The sequence below is a fragment of the Choloepus didactylus genome, chromosome 17 (genome assembly GCF_015220235.1).
Source record: "Choloepus didactylus isolate mChoDid1 chromosome 17, mChoDid1.pri, whole genome shotgun sequence".
In the NCBI taxonomy this organism is placed as follows: Eukaryota; Metazoa; Chordata; class Mammalia; order Pilosa; family Megalonychidae; genus Choloepus; species Choloepus didactylus.
The window spans coordinates 27745852-27766943 of NC_051323.1; the positions used below are offsets into that span (position 1 = coordinate 27745852).

Sequence of the window (21092 nt, forward strand, 5' to 3'; positions counted from 1 at the left end):
TTATATAGTAATTTTTAAAAATAATTATAAAAGAAGCCAAAGCTATAATCTTTATCATAGATCCAATAAATTAATAGTGGCTTATAAAAATATTGAGTCTTACAAGTCAGTGGCAATTTGTTTTTAAGACATTAGACTTATGAAGAAAGTGGTTTGTATTTATAAATGCCAATTTGTCTTTGTATTAGGGTTCTCTAGGGAAACAGAATCAACAAGAGATATCTATAAACATAAGATTGATAAAAGTGTCTCGCACAACTGTGGGTATGCACGAGTCCAAATTCCGTAGGGGAGGCAGAGACTGGCAACTCCAGTGAAGATGTTTGATGAACTCCTCAGGCAGCAAACTGGCAACTCTGATGAACATGTTCGATGCAATCCTCAGGCAACGAACTGGCAACTTCGATGAACTCAGGAAATGCTTCACTGGTCTATCTCACTTAAAAGTCTTCAACTGATTGGATTAAATCCAGCTGATTGCATTTTCTCCTTGTGGAAGACACGCCTTCTGGTTTATTAACCAGCCACAAATGTCCTTGCAGTAATGGTTAGGCCAGTGCTTGCTTGACCAGACACCTGGATACCATCACCTGGCCAAGTTGACACATGAACCTAACCATCACAGTCTTCATTCATTCATTCAGCTATACCTATTGAGCTCTTACTCTGCACCACTGTCCCAGATGTTGGGGACAAAGTGATGAACAAAACAGACAAAACTCCTGCTCCCACAGAGTTTGCATTCTCATGGAGAAATACAGCCAGTAAACAAAATAAATAAGTAAAATGTATGATGGATTAGATGATGATAAAAGGGTAAGGAGAAAAATAAAATGGAAAGGTAGATAGAGTATGGTGCTGCTCTCAATCCTCAATCCTGCCAACAACCTGAGTAAGTCTGGAAACAGATTCTTCCCCTGTCAAGCCTCCAGATGAGAATGTGGCCTGGTTGATGCTTTGATTGCAGCCTTGTAAGACCTTGAGCAGAAGACTGTGCTAAGCCATGCCTGGACTCTTGACCCACAGAAACTCTGATATAATAAATGTGTGCTGTTTTAAGATGCTAAGTGTGCGGTAATTTGCACACAGCAATATAAACTAATGTACCATATTACCTTGGCTTTCCACTATACTTGGAGCATAGTAAGTTCTTATTAAATAGTAGCTGCTACTATGATCAGCATGGAAATTCAAGATATCAGAATCAAAGAGAAATGTAATAGAGTTAAACAATTGCTTCCAAAGTAATGAAGCAGCTGCTTTAGAAGACAGAAAGAGATGTGATGTTGAAAAGTTGTACATTACTCCCAACAGTTATTGAGCACATTGTTATCATGTGACAGTGCAATAAAATTTCTAGTGATATTTATACCCACATTTAATTTTAATGTCTTACACCATATTCAAATTAAATTGGAAAATTTTCCTACCTTAAGAGAGCCCTACATTAGATATGAAGAAATAGTAAAACATGGTTTCAGGTTAGAATCATATTATTATAAATTGTGATTTTAAAACATTGTAACATTTTAAAATTGCTGAAGTATGATGGATAAACTAACTCAGGGCATTGGATCAAAAAATCAAACCCTGATGAAACTACTACCAGAATAACATTTTCAGTTCCTGTGTGTATGGGGATTTTGCTTGCAAAGATAATTTATTTCTATTAAAGACACAACATAATATATATATTTGGCTATATGTATCAAAGAGTAAGTTAGAGAACTTGGGTGGATTTTCATTTGAGATTCAAGGCTTGAGATTGTGGAAAAAAGAGATGTTGGTGCTCATACCTTACTAAATTGCAAAATGACTTTTCTACCCATTCCTTCTACCAGTGCCTTCTTTCCCTTCTGTATTTATATTGGCATTTGAGTATATAGTTTCTGTAAAATAAGTCATTAAAAATGGCAATGTTCATTGATTGAGTAGACATGTTGACCTCACTACTACCACATACACGAAATCCATTGAACATGTAGTAAATGTAAACATAGGCCATTTATAGGGGGTATGGTATTAGAAAATATGTCCATACTTCTTCTGATGAGAATTTATGACCCTGATGACTATCACTTTTCCACGATTCTTAACTTTTCCATGATTCTTAACAGGTATAATAAATATGCCAAATACAGCATTAGTAATATGGTAGCTAAGTATTCTCTTCATATTGGCTTATTTTGAGGGCAATAATGGAATCTTAATTCTATCAGTTTTTCTTAATTTTCTTTCATCTATGCTTTCTGGAAATGATCACTTACAATATATTTATACATATTTATTTGTGATTTGTTTTTTTATAATACTGGAATGATTCAAATGATAACATGTGAACATGTTAATTAACTGGAAATCTATCTACCTTTACAAGAAATTGCTTGTCTGGTTTATACTTTTTTTTTTTGCTAAACTGATCATTAGTGTTTACTTTTCTGTTTTGATTTAGGACGACAAATCATTCTATGGAAGAGCAAATATAAACATAAGCATACTGGATCCCTGAACATCTAAGCACAATAATCAATGTGTATTTTATGGTATGGTATGGTATGGTATCAATAGATGGATAATAAGCAAAGCAATCCAGTCTGTCTTGTTCTAGTGCCTGGAAGACATCTGATGACTGTATCATTGAATCTAACAGCCAACTAAAGCAACTTGGAATGCCTTTTGGAACAAGTTGGGGTATGTATGTATGTATGTATGTATGTATGTATGTATGTATAAATAAATAGATAAATAAATAAAATCCTTAAAAAGGCCAAACTAGTCAGGCTTAAGGTAGCTTTGAACTGTTGGCTGACTTCCTGTAACTTGCTAAATCCACTTCTGAATATAATTTATAAGCTGATTCTAGACTTAAAATGAAATTATTTTCCTCTCTGGCCTTAGATGAAATTTGGTTCATATATCATATTTTCATAATTTAAACTCATTTGGTTTTATGTTAAATTGGGGACTTAAGAGGATCTCTATTGTTTTACAGTGAAATTTATTTCATATTGGAGATTGATTTTTCTCACCTTCCTTGTTACAAAATTGTAGTGGATTGAATTTAGGGAAATATAATGTAAGAATTTCCTCTCAACTCTTTTTTGTGGCTTTCTTCCCTTTCCCCAACTTCAGCTTTATAGTGGCAAAATATTATTTCACAGATAGCTGTTCGTAGTTTTAAAGTGACTTCTTAGTGAAACTTGCATCAACCTTTTTCTCAATCCCCAATTGTAATAGTCACATTTTCACTTTTGATTTGTTAAAACATACCAAGTATCTTATAAAAGGCTGAAACTTAGATACACATTTTTAGTTAAAGAAGTAGTTTAAAAATTGAGTGAAATCTTGCTAAAATTAAGATAGTCACTCAAATGATTGAGGACTTTTTTTTATTCTAAGACATTATCTTTCTTGTGGATTCTGTTTTAGTGGTTTAAATTGCAAGCCCTCTAAAACTAGGCTGAATTGGAATACTGTTAAGAATTAGAACAAGGAGTCATTAATAACACATACATTTACAATTATCTCATTCAAATAGCAGAAATAACCGATTTCAGGACTAGGGAAGTGATAGGTGCTGGGAGGAAAATCTGGAGTTAGGAGAAGACTCACAAGGACCGGGCTAGGGCCTTAATAGAGAGATGATGTACAGTTTTCAGAGTTCAGTGGGGGTCGCTGCGTGGTGGAGGGAAAGACCTATAACCCTTGAAAGTAACTTTATTTGGGAAACTCTCAGCACCCCTTTGAAGAGTAAAAAGGGAGGTGGAATTTTGCGGAAGTATCTGCGTTAATACGTTCCGGGTGATAGGCCGGCGTTTGAAGTCGGTTGGCTTTGGGGGTAGGCAAGGGCCACGCTGAGTGATCGCGACCCCATCCCATGGAAGGCGGAAGGCACCACCTGGGTGTGCCGCAGTACAACTCACGGTGTGGGGAGAGTCGTCAGAAAAAGAACGAACTCGGCGTGGTTTTCTGTCTTTGCGTGCAGGATTATTAAAGGAGGAACAGGGGACCGGCGCGGAGTATTTCCCCACCCAGGGGAACGCGAAACGCGTCTGCGGCGGGTGCGCAGGCCCGCGCCGTGGCCCCTCTCCCAAGGTGGCGGGCACTCCCCCGCCCCGGGCCGCGGCCCTCCCGCCCAGGCGGAGACGCGCGGAGGATTGTGGGCTGGGGGCTGCGGCGGCCTCGCTGCGGCCTCCAGCGCTGTCTCCGTGACCCGGCCAGAGTGAGCCGGGCCGGGCCGGCGGGGTGAGGAGAAGCAGTGGAGCAGAGAGCAGAAGCGCTAAGGGCAGTGGTCGCGGCGTGGCGGCAGTGGCGGCGGCGGCGGCTCCTCTGGTGGCCGGGGATGTGGGAGAGGCGGTGGGAGAGGCGGTGGCAGCAGCGGCGGAGGCGGTGCTGCGGACCCGGGGGGAACTGCTGGCTGACAGGACACCCGGGAGAGACGTGAGGGAGCCGCCGCTGCCGCCTCTCATCCCCGAGCGGAGCCGGGCTCGAGAGGGCGGCCCTGCGCACTCCGAGCAGACGGGTCAGCAGGCGCGGGGCGGGGACGGGAAGCCGAGCTCGGGCTCAGCCGGGCCCCAGGCGCCAGGAGGCGGCGGCCGCGGAGCAGCAGCCTCTGCGCGACGTGGAGGGCTGAAGGCGGTGGCGATGCAGTAGGCCTCGCTCTGGGGCAGCTGCCCGGGACCCGCAGGTAAGTGTCGGGCCGGCCCCTCTCGGCCCCTAGACTTCGCGGCCCACCCTCACCCCGACTTGCTTTGGAAAGAAGGACCGAGACCCCACCCCCTCTGTCTCCTCCTCCTCGGCCCCAAGCAGGCTGTTTCGGTCTCAGCTGACCGGCGCTGAATCTTCCATTCTCCTTTCAGCCACCTCGTCCTCCTTTTCCTTTTCCAGGATCGGGGCCGGCAGCTGTGCTCTCCCACGTCCTGTCCGCGGCAGCAAACGCCGCTCTAGGCCTCCTCGCCCATCTCCGGGATCCGGACTTGGGAACTATCCCCCACCCTCCTTAGACCACCCCCTTGTACACGCTGCCTCCAAACTTCCTCTTCTTTTTCCACCTGGGCCCATAGCCCCCTTTTGATCTTTCTGAAATCATTTAAAATTTATTTTTTTCTCAGCGGGGAAGAATAACTCGGCGTTCTGCAGCTTGGGAATTTTCGCCTACAGTAATTTCTTCAATAATTAATTTTCTTCTCCACTTCCACTCCTTTCCATCTCTTCCTAAATACAGAAGCGGGCTGCCTTTGCCCTCTAGTCGTTGACGTGGGAACTTTTGCCTACCCATTATAATTACCAACTTATTCTGTCCACGTGCTGAGTTCAGGGATGGTATTTTTAGAATTTTGGCCGACCAGAGTTGCAAAAAACTTTATATGTATTTTTAAAGCCCCCTTTAACCAGTTTTATTTTTTGGCCTTTACGGAGGCTCTCCTTACTTTCGAAGAATTAAATTGTTTGGATGTTTTTGTTTTTAAATTGACTTTGTGATTTGTCAAACTAGGGGCAGTCTTAATAGTAAATGCTTACAAGGCAGGTGATGTCATGATAAATTATTTGTAGTAGCCTGAGAAGCGCATCATTGTGATACTTTAAACTGCAGATGGACGTTCAGGGTGATGTTATAAATGTGGCGGGAGTTCTAACTGGAAAAGTACCTTGGGAGCCTTAGTGATTTCCAAGCAGTTATGATAGAACAGATGAAATGATAAGGTTTGTTTGAGTATTTGTATTGCAGTCAGTCAAATTAATTTCCCAGAAATGGGTATTACTTGATGGTTCAAAGATTGTATTAGTCATGATAGGTTTTGGTAAAAGTGATCAATATGTGCAGATTTTGGGTGGTTGATCTTGTGGTTTGAGGGATTAGATGTTTGCAATTTATTGTGATTTGGCTGTTTTTAAATTGTGCTCTGGTAGTTCAGAATTATTACACTGCCAGTCTGAAAACATTATAGTCTAAGGATTGCTCTTAAAAGAAATGAAAGTGTTTTAATGATTTTCTTTATAAAGAGTTCATCATAATAAAGCTGTGAGGACTGTCTGTCCATGGTTTTTTTGTTGTTGATATTCTCGTGTTTTGCCTTGTAGAGGTATCGTTACTACAGCATTTGGTTTTCTAAATGTTTTCATTGCTTTCAAAATTATCATTGCTAAAATTGTCCAGAGTTTACCAGGAAAAGATTATTAAACTTACCTATATTTATGTATTCTGGCAAATTAAAAATTTTTTTCTAGATAGGTAATATGTTTTTATGTCATTAACTCATAAAATGGCAAACTTTGCAGAATTTGTTTTTAATCACGCAATAAAAATTGATTACAATTTGCTTTTTTGAAACAACTTCTATTGAGATATAATTAACATACTATAAAGTTCATCCATTTAAAGTGTACAATTCAGTGGTATATTTATTGAGTTGTGCCACCATCACCATAGTCTAATTTTAGAACATTTTCATCACCTCAAAAAGAACCACCTGGTAATCCATTAACAGTCACTCCCCATTCATCCCATCACACCCCCAGCCCTAGGCAATCATTAATCTACTTTTTGTCTCTATATTTGCCTCTTATGGGCTTTTCATATAAATGGAATTAGCCCATAGCCTCTTGAATAGCTTTTTTGAAGATTGTTTTATCAATATCTTTTTTTGTGTTAGAGAAGTTGTAGGTTTACAGAAATATCATGCATAAAATATACAAAATACAGAGTTCCCAGATACCACCCTGTTAATACCTAGCATTAACGTGGTATACTTGTTATAATTCATGAAAGAACATTTTTATAATTGTGCTATTAACTATAGTCCATTTACAATAGGGTTCACTGTTTGTACAGTCCTACTTTTTTTCTTTCAATTTTTATTCTAGTAATGTGTATGACCCAGAATTTCCCCTTTTAACCACATTCCCATATAGGATTCAGTGCTGTTAATAACATTCACAGTATTGTGCACAATATTTTAAAATCAAGGTACATGTTTAAATTTGTTTTACATGGGTCACAAAATAAGCAACTGATTACCAGCATTAAAAGCATTGTTATAAATAACTGATATACAGTTTGGTTGTATTCAGCATAGATTAATATAAAGTTTGGAGAAAGAAAAGAGTTAGCATGAATGGCTTTAGTGATCTCAAGAGGTTGTCTGGTCAGCTGGGGGTCAATAAGTGAAAGTTGGAGGAGTTTTTTGCTTTTGAATATTAAAATATCAGGGTTGGAAAGAGCTTACAGATCACCTGCTGCTTACTACTTGCCTCACAAATATATGGCAGGAACCAGATGAGGAAATCTGAGTAGTGGCAGCTTGACTCTCTAGGATGCATGGTTCAAGAACCACAGTGTGGCCATGTAAGCCAAGAAATCAGGGTTTTAAAATTATTTCATTTGATAGAGTAGGGAAAGAACTGAACATTTCCCCAACTTTGAGGTGAGGGAGGAACTAATGTATTGACCCAGATTTTTAAATCCATATTATGAAATCCTCTAAAATGTTTCATTCTTATTATAACCTAAGGAAGGTGGCATATATATATCATTTAGACAGCTTCTTGTAGTATTAACATCTTGATTTTTAAAAATACAAATTTATAAAACAATTCTTTTTAAAAAAATTACAATTAACAGGACTGGTTGGAGGCCTCCTTTTTAAAAGTAAAAGGGCCCTAACTTACAAACCACTGATTGTCAACCAGGGTGGTTTTGCCTTCCTAAGTACATTTGGTAGTGTTTAGAGATATTTTTGGTTGTCACAACTGAAGGTGGGTGTACTGGATTGAGGCCAAAGATGTTGCTAAACATCCTACAATGCACAGGACACCCCTTACCCCAACAATAAAAATTATCTTGCCCAAAAGGGAAATAACACCTTTCTAAACCTGTATTTTGCAGCATTCTGGTAAGAGTTCAAGCTATGGTTCCTGAACCCAACCATAAGAGAAAATAGTTTCAGTTAGAAAATAGTTTCAGTGGGTGGATTACATTTATTCTTTAGATCCTCTAGCAACTTTTACTTTCTTTGCAGGAGGCGGCAATTCAGGGGAATTTAAGGAAATCTATGACATAATACAGATAAGTTGTTTAGCTCTTCAACTCTGAAGAAAATATTTTTTCCTGAAAATGCAGCCTTATTTTACCACATATTTGAAGTACTATTATTATGTTTTGAATAGTTGGCTACTGTTTTTGAAATTGGAAATAGATATATTGCATTTTGCATATCTGGAAGTGATTTTTTTTTTTTTTTTTTGGCAGCCTCAACTGTCGAGAAAGGAAAAGTGAGCTAATGTTTAATTAATTAATTTATGCTGAGAATGTCCAAAAAAATTTAAAGCTTATTTATGAATCTCATCTTTTTTTTTTTTTTTTTCCCCTATAGGTGCTACTTTATGACTCTTATGTGTTTTTAATAAGCTTAGTGTTGAAAGAAGAAAAGATGGACAGTTGGGATCACTTTTGCTATTTACCAGCCTTATGACCTTAGATAAGTTACTCAATCTTTTTGAGCCTCAGTTTTCTCATTTCTAAAATAGAGACGGTGATAATTCCTGTATTACAAGGTTATTGTGAGAATTAATAAATAAGGAATGTGGGTTAGGATGCTTTGTCAACTAAAACACTGTGTAAAAATTAGTTACTTGTTTCAGAAGAAGCAAATTAGAAAGGGATATAGAAGTTGCCAAAAGCAGTGATATAGATTGTAAGAGAGTGGTGACTACTGACAGCCTCTCTAAGAAGAAATATTAAAAATATATTTTAATAAGCTAGTAAAAGAGCTAGTATATCACCATAACCTGAGGCTCCTTAATATAGGGGCAAACTAACTTCCTTCAGTAGCACCTCAGAGTATCACTGTTACAGCACAGTATTATAACTGATGATTATAAATAGTAAAAGTTATCAGGAAAAGATTTTCAGAATGTGCTAGTTGAGAAGATAAAGTATAGAATGTATTTCAGAATTAAATTTTTCAGAAGTGACATAATTAAACAAAAAGTTTTGGCCTTTTCCACAGTGAATTGTAGTTATGAGGATTAATCCAATTGTTGAGAATGATTCCTTGTCTTCAATTACTATGCATGCCTCTCTTTTGTAATTGAAGACTCATTCTATCAGTGTTAATTGCCCTTCAAACCTGAGGATTTACCTGAAGAAATCTGGGTTTTAAGCCTACTCAATGTTTGCAGAATCTAATCTGTTTCTGATTTTTTTTTTCCCCATTATCTTTTTACTCAAAAGGGGTCACTTTGTTTTTTATTTTTTCTGTATCTCGTAGTCCACAATTGTGCTGTAGTACTTAATTAAAATGAAATGAGTGGGAAGAAATATCTCTTACAATTTTATTTCTCGTCAACTTTCCTTCACAAACGTATAAAAGAAAAGGCTGCAGGTAAACATAGCTCCTTTTATCTGAGGTAGTTTAAGGGTAGAATAGTTGGAGACAATATTCAGAGTAAGTAATATTGTGGTATTAGTAGGTGTTTTTTTTTAAAAACAGATTTTAGAAGTGGGGGAGGGGTGTGTTTCATGGCCAAAAAATGCTATGGGTTTGGAGAATTTTATATTTAAACAGTTGGCTTTTTTGATAAAATGAAGTTCAAAAAGTGGATGTTTGTATATGAATATTGTGGCGATGCATTATTTTTATGATGTTTTTCTCTTATGGAGTGAATAAAGTAAAATTTTGAGATCATAGTAGTTCTGTCAAGAAATTTCATGCCCTGGTCATTTTAAATGCCTTTTTTTTTTTTTTTTTTTGCAGTTTGGCTAAACTGAGTGGCAGGCTGGAGCCAGGTTGTGAAAGGCCTTGTGTGCTGAAGAGGTTTTAGACTTGATAAACTTGATGTATGTTGCTATCAAAGAATTCTTAAGGACAGTGACCTAATGAGATCAGAATTTTGAAATGTACTTCTGAAATTGAGTGAGATTAGGACTAAGAATTAATGATCTTTGCTTAAATCATTTATTGGGAGTTCACAAATGGTGATTTTCTAATTCTTTCATTCCTTCTACATTTATTACCTTCATTGACTTTTGAGGGCGGTGAAGTCACGTTAGATGAATACTAAGCATAGGCCATTGAATTTAGGAATCAGGAATTTCCTACCTAACCTTTTCCAGACTCAAAGGAGTTGTGAAAATGGAAGATAGATCGCTAAGGAGACAGGCCAGAGAAAGACTAGAAGTGCTGTTCATTTCAAGAGGTTCCCCAGTGAAGGGGAGACTAGAAGAAGTAGCTTAAGAGACAGGGTTGAGAAAAGAACATTAAATTTTTGAATATTTTTGTTTGTTTTTTGGATAAACTGATGAGATTGAAGGTGAGAGTCCGGGTATAATTAATAGAAGAAGGTTTGAGATGAAGTGGGAAGAGGGGTGATCAAGAACAGCCAGTTGGGGGATTAACTCTAGAAAAAGGGTAAAGCCTATTATTTCTCTCAGAAAAGTAAGAGGTGTGCGTAGGTGAGAATTAGGATAGTTTGGATATGGGGGGAAGGAGAAATCTTATTTGAGGACTTGGGGGGGGGTAAAAAAAAAGACTCGATTACTTTTTGAGCATGAGATTGATGAAGGTGGGCTAGGGGACATGGGGAGAGTGATGAAAGTTTTAACAAATACAGTGGTGAGTGGGAAAGAGAAGTTTTTCAGGATAATCGAAAGAACTGTTTGGCAGCATCAGGGGCTCATCTGAGATTGGAACTTAAATTTGTAATCATCATGATTTTATAGTTTTCTCTGACAGTGTTTTGCAGCCAGGAACAAAGCAGAGAGAGATTGTACTGAAGAAAGATGAGGGGAGGAGAGAATTGAAGGTACAGAGGAAACTTTTGAAGCAGTTGACCATGGGATCTAGGCTAAGTAGAGAAGCTAGTAAACTAGAAGGGGCTAAGAAACCTAAATAGTAGGGCGAGGTACAGGATAATGTAAAAGCAGTGACTGAGTAAAATGCTAATTTATTGTTGGCTTGCAATTACAGTAATAATTTTTGCATAATATGTACTTTATAGTTATTTTACTTTATAGCCTAAACTAACAGTTAATATTTTCCTTCTTGAAGCATTTACTGACTTTGCAGATGAGTGTCTAGCTATTTTGCTTTATTTTCTCTTAAATGAAAATCCCCTATTGTTACTTGATTAGATTATTTGAAGACCCTGCCCTCTAGGGACCTAGGTATAAATGTATCTTATTAACAAAGATTGACTGTTAGTGCTTTTATTTCTACTCTGTGGTGAAGCAAGGCAGGGATAATATGAAACAGTGGATGAATCCAAGGTTTTTTTGTTTTGGTTTGTTTGTTTGTTTTTTAGGAATATATTAACGTGATTTCTTCTAGCACAAGTTTTCAAGGTAGGGCAAATTATGCAGTTTTTTATTTTAAATTTACTTTTTTGTAGGCTTTTTAATGAATATTTAATGGCTTTACATATTTGTGACATACATACTCTCTAACAACTTTGAATGAGTAGTTTTAGGATGCCAAGAATGGAATACTAGTGTTCTAATCTGGTTCGTTTTGACTAATGAAAATTTTACCAGTAGTAAAGTCAGTATCAATGGCACCAGTGGGTAAAATAAAGCACCCAAGCTATATTTGTTTTTTACTAAAATTTTTACATGTTGGAGATAGATTCCAGGCCTGTAACTCTTAATTTCATTGGCTGCTATAATATTGTTATTTTAGTGTATTAAATCTGTGATGAGTACTGGGGAAAAAGACATTGCTTTTATTTTGAATAACATCTAGATTTATAAATTACATATTATGAGAATATTTGTGATTTTTATTCCTTACATGTATATCACCCATAACTTATCACTTATAGCCATTTAAAAATATTTAAAGCTAATCTTGCAAATAGTTATAAGCTGTTAGCTCACCCAAATTCCAACTATAATTTTTATCCTTTTAGCCAGCATGATCTCTTATTGTTTCTTCTTGTCACTACATTAAAAATAAGTAAGAGTGTTTGGAAGCAGAGGCATTCAGTTTCCTGTAAGGCACAGGATCTCATAAATGTCAAATGGGAATGTAAAGAAAAAGCAAATTAGATTAAGAAAACTTTGTTCATATTTTCCGAGTTCCTTTAACTTCTTCCATATTCCTTTAATGCCCAAGATGAGTAGAAAAATATGATATATGTGACATATATGTCAGCCTTAAATTGTTAGTATTTCTTGAAAGCCCAGATCTTTAAGTTTTAGCTTCATTTGACAAGGACAACAATTGTATGATACATAATTTAAAATAATATTTTCAGTGCTTTTAAAAAATGCTGATTAAAGTACATTTTGCCAGATGATAAATCTTATACTTAAGTAGTATAGAAGTATATTGTTATTTGTATTTAGGTTGTATGAAAGAAGCTTAATTATACCATTTATCAGAAATTGGCTGTTAAAATTCCAAAATGTGGAAAATGCTTCTTAGAATATGAGATATATGAGGTATTTTAAATTACTATGGTAAAAAAAAAAAATCACTCCTGATTTTTAATAAATTCATCTTTGGTAATATATTACAATATGGCTGTTCAAAAATTTTTTCTTGCATGTATCAGTACTTCTAAATTTGAGGAAATAAAGTTTGCTGTTTTTTGTTTGATATTTTAAAAATAGCAGTGAGTATTAATTTTTTTTTACTCAATTTAAATCCAAAATTGTGCCCAAAATGCTACCTTTCTTTAACTCCAGTTTAGGGGAAAAAATCCTGCTTTATTCATATAGTCTAAAATTCAAGTAGATATATTGTAAAAGTTCATTTATATATCAATTATTTGGAATTCAGAATGTATTTCCAGTTGAAAGTGCTAAAATGATGGTCCACAATGCATTTATCTCATTTTGCAGCTAATGAATTATCCCTTTGCGAAGAAAAATATAGTTAACTACACTGATAAAAATGTATAGTATATTTTTCCTTGTGGAATAGTTTTCTATCAGTCCCAGTCTTATAAAATTCTTATCACAATCAAATATTAAATATTGCTATTTTAAATTTTAATATAAGGTGGACATAAGTAATAATTAGAGTAAATAATTGTTTTCAAATCAGTAATTGATCTGATAAGTAAAAAAAGAACAGAAGAAGAAAGCACTGGGTGCTTGAACTGGGTGGGAAGCAAGAGAGAAAGAATTTTGATTTTTATTGGAGAGGCAGTGTAGCGTAGTGATGAGGCATGGAATTTAGAATCAGAAGAGCTGAATTCAGATCCTGTCTTCACAATTAACTGGCTAAATGCTCTAAATCCAGGTCACTCTTAAAGCTGTTTCTTCATCCTTATAATGGGGGTCATTGATTCATTAATTTACTCATTCATTTAGAAATGTTTATCTTACTAGGTCACTATGAAGGCCAATAAAACAATTTGAATGAAAGCAAACAATTACGAACTGTATAGTGCTAGTCATATGTTAGTAATGATGTAATTCTTATTGTCTTTCCATTGCTCCCCTCTTCCCTACTATCCTTCCTTCTTTCACTGATAACATTTTTCTCTGCACTCTTAATCTTAGGACTTCAGGGAACTGCTTCAGAACTAGTGGTGGGAGTGAGGCAATCCACGTTTGCCAAAGTGCCAGATGATCATGTTTTTTTCGTAGACAAGTCCACTTCTTCTGTTCCTCTTTAATTTCACCCTTCAGTTGGCTTCTCGCTGTTTGCCTACAAATATACTCAGGCTTCCCAAAGCTAGAAAATTCTTGCTCAACTCTTAATCTTTTTCTGTCAACACCAAAGAGATGTTGATCTTGTTGCCTTTATTATTTCATCACTTCTTAACCTCTTGTGAGATAGCTTCTGCCCCAACTACTGTCCTAAAGCTGTTGTAATCCAGTATCCTTTCTGAAATTAGTAACCTCCTTGATTTCTTTGCATCATGCTGACACTGCTGCTTACATTTTCCTCTTTCACACCACTTCTCCTTTGGCTTCTTTAACACTGTACTATCCTTCTCCTCCAGTTTTTGATTGCTTTCTTTCTTTCCTCTAAATGTTTTTGTCTCACCCCTTGCTCTGGGTTCTCATTAGCCCTCTTCTTTTTCTGCACTTTCTTCTTTGTAATATCACTCTCTTCTTATTAGAATTATCTATTCTATCAGTCTGGTAATGCAGTTGAACTAGGAACAGTGATGGAAAATTCAGGGAGGCAGCATTTTGTTCACTACGTGAAAGAATTTTTTTTTCCTAAAGCAATTATAGTTGTTTTGCAGTAGTAATCTACTTTTGAAGTAGTAAATTCTCCTTTATTGAAGGTTTTCAAGTGGAGGCAGAAGACCTGTTATAGAAGGGATTCATTTATTATGTAGAAAGTTGTACCAGGTAGCCTTTTTTTTTTTTTTAATCATCATTTTATTGAGATATATTCACATACCACGCAGTCATACAAAACAAATTGTACTTTCGATTGTTTACAGTACCATTACATAGTTGTACATTCATCACCTAAATCAATCCCTGACACCTTCATTAGCACACACACAAAATAACAAGAATAATAATTAGAGTGAAAAGAGCAATTGAAGTAAAAAAGAACACTAGGTACCTTTGTCTGTTTCTTTGCTTCCCCTACTTTTCTACACATCCATCCATAAACTAGACAAAGTGGAGTTTGGTCCTTATGGCATTCCCAATCCCACTGTCACCCCTCATAAGCTACATTTTTATACATCTGTCTTCGAGATTCATGGGTTGTGGGTTGTAGTTTAATAGTTTCAGGTATCCACCACCAGCTACCCCAATTCTTTAGAACCTAAAAAAGGTTGTCTAAAGTGTGCGTAAGAGTGCCCACCAGAGTGATCTCTCGGCTCGTTTTGGAATCTCTCTGCCACTGAAGCTTATTTCATTTCCTTTCACATCCCCCTTTTGGTCAAGAAGATGTTCTCCATCCCACGATGCCGGGTCTACATTCCTCCCCGGGAGTCATATTCCACGTTGCCAGGGAGATTCACTTCCCTGGGTGTCTGATCCCACGTAGAGGGGAGGGCAGTGATTTCACCTTTCAAGTTGGCTTAGCCAGAGAGAGAGGGCCACATCTGAGCAACAAAGAGGCATTCAGGAGGAGACTCTTAGGCACAAATACAGGGAGGCCTAGCCTCTCCTTTGCAGCAGCCGTCTTCCCAAGGGTAAAACTTATGGTAGAGGGCTCAACCCATCAAACCACCAGTCCCCTATGTCTGTGGTCATGTTAGCAACCATGGAGGTGGGGTAGGCGAATACCCCTGCATTCTCCACAGGCTCCTCAAGGGGGCACTACATCTTTTTTTTTTTTTTTTTTTCCTTGTTTGTCTTTTTTCTTTTTTTTTTTTTTTTAACTTTCCCTTCTTTTTTCAAATCAACTGTATGAAAAAAAAAGTTAAAAAGAAAACAAACATACAATAAAAAAACATTTCAAAGAGACCATAGCAAGGGAGTAAGAAAAAGACAACTAACCTAAGATAACTGCTTAACTTCCAACATGTTCCTACTTTACCCCAAGAAAGTTACATAATATAGCAACATTTCAGTGAACTTGTTCCTACTACATCCATCAGAAATTAACAGACCATAGTCATTTCTGGGCATCCCCAGAACGTTAAATAGCTTATCTGTTCTTCTTGGATTATTGTTCCCCCTTCCTTAATTGCTCTCTACTGCTAGTTCCCCTACATTCTACATTATAAACCATTTGTTTTACATTTTTCAAAGTTCACATTAGTGGTAGCATATAATATTTCTCTTTTTGTGCCTGGCTTATTTCGCTCAGCATTATGTCTTCAAGGTTCATCCATGTTGTCATATGTTTCACCAGATCGTTCCTTCTTACTGCCGCGTAGTATTCCATCGTGTGTATATACCACATTTTATTTATCCACTCATCTGTTGAAGGACATTTGGGTTGTTTCCATCTCTTGGCAATTGTGAATAATGCTGCTATGAACATTGGCGTGCAGATATCTGTTCGTGTCACTGCTTTCCGATCTTCCGGGTATATACCGAGAAGTGCAATCGCTGGATCGAATGGTAGCTCTATATCTAGTTTTCTAAGGAACTGCCAGACTGACTTCCAGAGTGGCTGAACCATTATACAGTCCCACCAACAATGAATAAGAGTTCCAATTTCTCCACATCCCCTCCAGCATTTGTAGTTTCCTGTTTGTTTAATGGCAGCCATTCTAACCGGTGTTAGATGGTATCTCAATGTGGTCTTAATTTGCATCTCTCTAATAGCTAGTGAAGCTGAACATTTTTTCATGTGTTTCTTGGACATTTGTATTTCCTCTTCAGAGAACTGTCTTTTCATATCTTTTGCCCATTTTATAATTGGGCTGTCTGTACTATTGTCATTGAGTTGTAGGATTTCTTTGTATATGCAAGATATCAGTCTTTTGTCAGATACATGGTTTCCAAAAATTTTTTCCCATTGAGTTGGCTGCCTCTTTACCTTTTTGAGAAATTCCTTTGAGGTGCAGAAACTTCTAAGCTTGAGGAGTTCCCATTTATCTATTTTCTCTTTTGTTGCTTGTGCTTTGGGTGTAAAGTCTAGGAAGTGGCCTCCTAATACAAGGTCTTGAAGATGTTTTCCTACATTATCTTCTAGGAGTTTTATGGTACTTTCTTTTATATTGAGATCTTTGGTCCATTTTGAGTGAATTTTTGTGTAGGGGGTGAGGTAGGGGTCCTCTTTCATTCTTTTGGATATGGATATCCAACTCTCCCAGCCCCATTTGTTGAAAAGACCATTATGGCTCAGTTCGGTGACTTTAGGGGCCTTATCAAAGATCAGTCGGCCATAGATCTGAGGGTCTATCTCTGAATTCTCAATTCGATTCCATTGATCTATATGTCTATCTTTGTGCCAGTACCATGCTGTTTTGGCAACTGTGGCTTTATAATAAGCTTCAAAGTCAGGGAGTGTAAGTCCTCCCACTTCGTTTTTCTTTTTTAGAGTGTCTTTAGCAATTCGAGGCATCTTCCCTTTCCAAATAAATTTGATAACTAGCTTTTCCAAGTCTGCAAAGTAGGTTGTTGGAATTTTGATTGGGATTGCATTGAATCTGTAGATGAGTTTGGGTAGAATTGACATCTTAATGACATTTAGCCTTCCTATCCATGAACATGGAATATTTTTCCATCTTTTAAGGTCCCCTTCTATTTCTTTTAGTAGAGTTATGTAGTTTTCTTTGTATAGGTCTTTTACATCTTTGGTTAAGTTTATTCCTAGGTACTTGATTTTTTTAGTTCCTATTGAAAATGGTATCTTTTTCTTGAGTGTCTCTTCAGTTTGTTCATTTCTAGCATATAGAAACATTACTGACTTATGTGCATTAATCTTGTATCCCGCTACTTTGCTAAATTTGTTTATTAGGTCTAGTAGCTGTATCGTCGATTTCTCAGGGTTTTCTAGATATAAGATCATATCATCTGCAAACAATGACAGTTTTACTTCTTCTTTTCCAATCTGGATGCCTTTTATTTCTTTGTCTTGCCGGATTGCCCTGGCTAGCACTTCCAGCACAATGTTGAATAACAGTGGTGACAGCGGGCATCCTTGTCTTGCTCCTGATCTTAGAGGGAAGGCCTTCAGTCTCTCACCATTGAGTACTATGCTGGCTGTGGGTTTTTCATATATGCTCTCTATCATGTTGAGGAAGTTTCCTTCAATTCCTACCTTTTGAAGTGTTTTTATCAAAAAGGGATGTTGGATTTTGTCAAATGCTTTTTCAGCATCTATTGAGATGATCAATTGATTTTTCCCTTTCGAGTTTTTAATGTGTTGTAATACATTGATTGTTTTTCTTATGTTGAACCATCCTTGCATGCCTGGAATGAACCCCACTTGGTCATGGTGTATGATTTTTTTAATGTGTCTTTGGATTCGATTTGCAAGTATTTTGTTGAGGATTTTTGCATCTATATTCATTAGGGAGATTGGCCGGTAGTTTTCCTTTTTTGTAGCATCTTTGCCTGGTTTTGGTATTAGATTGATGTTAGCTTCATAAAATGAGTTAGGTAGTGTTCCATTTTCTTCAATGTTTTGAAAGAGTTTGAGTAAGATTGGTGTCAGTTCTTTCTGGAAAGTTTGGTAGAATTCCCCTGTGAAGCCATCTGGCCCTGGGCATTTATTTGTGGGAAGATTTTTGATGACTGATTGGATCTCTTTGCTTGTGATGGGTTGGTTGAGGTCTTCTGTTTCTTCTCTGGTCAGTCTAGGTTGTTCATATGTTTCCAGGAAATTGTCCATTTCTTCTACGTTGTCCAGTTTGTTGCCATACAGTTGTTCATAATATCCTCTTATAATTTTTTTAATTTCTTCAGGATCTGCAGTTATGTCACCTTTTTCATTCATTATTTTGTTTATATGGGTCTTCTCTCTTTTTGATTTTGTCAGTCTAGCTAGGGGCTTGTCAATCTTGTTGATTTTCTCAAAGAACCAACTTTTGGTGATATTTATCCTCTCTATTGTTTTTTTGTTCTCTATGTCATTTATTTCTGCTTTAATCCTTGTTATTTCTTTTCTTGTACTTGGTTTAGGATTGGTTTGCTGTTCAATTTCTAGCTTCTTCAGTTGATCCATTAGTTCTTTGATTTTGGCTCTTTCTTCCTTTTTAATATATGCGTTTAGTGCTATAAATTTCCCCCTTAGCACTGCTTTTGCTGCATCCCATAGGTTTTGGTATGTTGTGTTCTCATTTTCATTCGTCTCTATATATTTAGCAATTTCTCTTGCTATTTCTTCTTTAACCCACTGATTGTTTAGGAGTGTGTTGTTTAACCTCCAGGTATTTGTGAATTTTCTAAGTCTCTGATGGTTATTGACTTCTAATTGTATTCCATTGTGGTCAGAGAATGTGCTTTGAATAATTTCAATCTTTTTAAATTTATTGAGGCTTGTTTTATGTCCCAGCATATGATCTATTCTGGAGAAAGTTCCGTGAGCACTAGAAAAGTATGTGTATCCTGGTGATTTGGGATGTAATGTTCTGTATATGTCTGTTAAATCTAATTCATTTATCAGATTGTTTAGGTTTTCACTTTCCTTATTGGTCTTCTGTCTGGTTGATCTATCTATAGGAGAGAGTGATGTGTTGAAGTCTCCCACAATTATTGTGGAAACATCAATTGCTTCCTTTAGTTTTGCCAGTGTTTCTCTCATGTATTTTGTGGCACCTTGGTTGGGTGCATAGACATTTACGATTGTTATTTCTTCTTGCTGAATTGCCCCTTTTATTAGTATGTAGTGGCCTTCTTTGTCTCTCAAAACATCCCTGCATTTGAAGTCTATTTTATCTGAGATTAATATTGCTGCACCTGCTTTCTTTTGGCTGTAGCTTGCGTGAAATATTTTTTTCCATCCTTTCACTTTCAGTTTCTTTGTGTCCCTGTGTCTAAGATGAGTCTCTTGTATGCAACATATTGATGGTTCATTTTTTTTGATCCATTCTGCGAATCTATATCTTTTAATTGGGGAGTTTAATCCATTTACATTCAACGTTATAACCGTGAAGGCATTTCTTGAATCGGCCATCTTATCCTTTGGTTTATGTTTGCCATATTTTTCCCCTCTCTCTATTAATATCCTTTATTGTACCCATGCCGAACCTCTTTAGTACTGAACCTTTCTCCAAGTCTCTCTGTCCTGTCTTTGTTTCTCTGTCTGTAGGGCTTCCTTTAGTATCTCCAGTAGGGCAGGTCTCTTGTTAGCAAATTCTCTCAGCATTTGTTTGTCTGTGAAAAATTTAAGCTCTCCCTCAAATTTGAAGGAGAGCTTTGCTGGATAAAGTATTCTTGGCTCGAAATTTTTCTCACTCAGAATTTTAAATATATCGTGCCACTGCCTTCTCGCCTCCATGGTGGCTGCTGAGTAGTCACTACTTAGTCTTATGCTGTTTCCTTTGTATGTGGTGAATTGCTTTTCTCTTGCTGCTTTCAGAACTTGCTCCTTCTCTTCTGTGTTTGACAGTGTGATCAGTATATGTCTCGGAGTGGGTTTATTTGGATTTATTCTATTTGGGGTTCAATGAGCATTTATGATTTGTGTATTTATGTTGTTTAGAAGATTTGGGAAGTTTTCCCCAACAATTTCTTTGAATACTCTTCCTAGACCTTTACCGTTTTCTTCCCCTTCTGGGACACCAATGAGTCTTATATTTGGACGTTTCATATTATCTATCATATCCCTGAGGTCCATTTCGATTTTTTCAATTTTTTTCCCCATTCTTTCTTTTATGCTTTCATTTTCCATTCTGTCATCTTCCAGGTCACTGATTCGTTGTTCAACTTCCTCTAGTCTTGTACTATGAGTGTCCAGAATCTTTTTAATTTGGTCAACAGTTTCTTTAATTTCCATAAGATCATCCATTTTTTTATTTAGTCTTGCAATGTCTTCTTTATGCTCTTCTAGAGTCTTCTTGATTTCCTTTATATCCCGTACTATGGTCTCATTGTTCATCTTTAGTTCTTTGAGTAGCTGCTCTAGGTGCTGTGTCTCTTCTGGTCTTTTGATTTGGGTGCTTGGGCTTGGGTTATCCATATCGTCTGGTTTTTTCATATGCTTTATAATTTTCTGTTGTTTTTGGCCTCGTGGCATTTGCTGAACTTGATAGGGTTCTTTTAGGGTTTGTAGACCTGTTGAAGTCCTTATCTCTAATTTATCAGATCTACAGCTTCGTGGAGTACACTTTCTCTAACTAACCAGCGGGTGGCGTCCACGAGCCACCTGTTCTCCACAAGCTATTTCTCCCCTGCTTAGCCTTTTTTGGTGAGTGGGGGAGTGAGTCTTGTGGGGTCCAATTGGTGTACCAAGCTTGCGTGTGTAGTTGGTGTTGCCTGCCCTGTATGTGGGGCGTGTTTCTTGGCAGTCGGGGAGGGGGGGTGGCCCTAACAATCAAATCTCCCTGGTGATCCTAGAGTTTTAAAGCTGCTGCAATAGTCTAATCCTTCAGTTCAGTCCTGCCACAATTTGTCTCTGCCACTGACCCACAAGTCCTTGGTATTGGCGTATGGCTCCTGAGACTTGCAAGTGGGCCCCTCTTCCAGGCTGTGCACCCCGGGTCCTCTGTTGAGGGATGACTGTGCTATGTCACAGGTGAGTGCCGTCCCCCCAGGGCAGTTCTGGGCTGCT

The 21092-nt window shown here is 37.3% G+C and overlaps 1 protein-coding gene across 5 annotated transcripts in view; it reads left to right on the forward strand.

Annotated features, from left to right (window-relative positions):
• The first annotated feature begins 3822 nt into the window (after positions 1-3822).
• VPS54 (VPS54 subunit of GARP complex) overlaps positions 3823-21092 on the forward strand; it is a 152413-nt gene continuing 135143 nt past the window's right edge. For all 5 annotated transcript variants that reach the window (XR_005212355.1, XM_037806851.1, XM_037806852.1 and 2 more), the window contains exon 1: positions 3823-4687. The gene's annotated coding sequence lies outside the window, so the exon portion shown is untranslated. The remainder of the gene's footprint in view (positions 4688-21092) is intronic.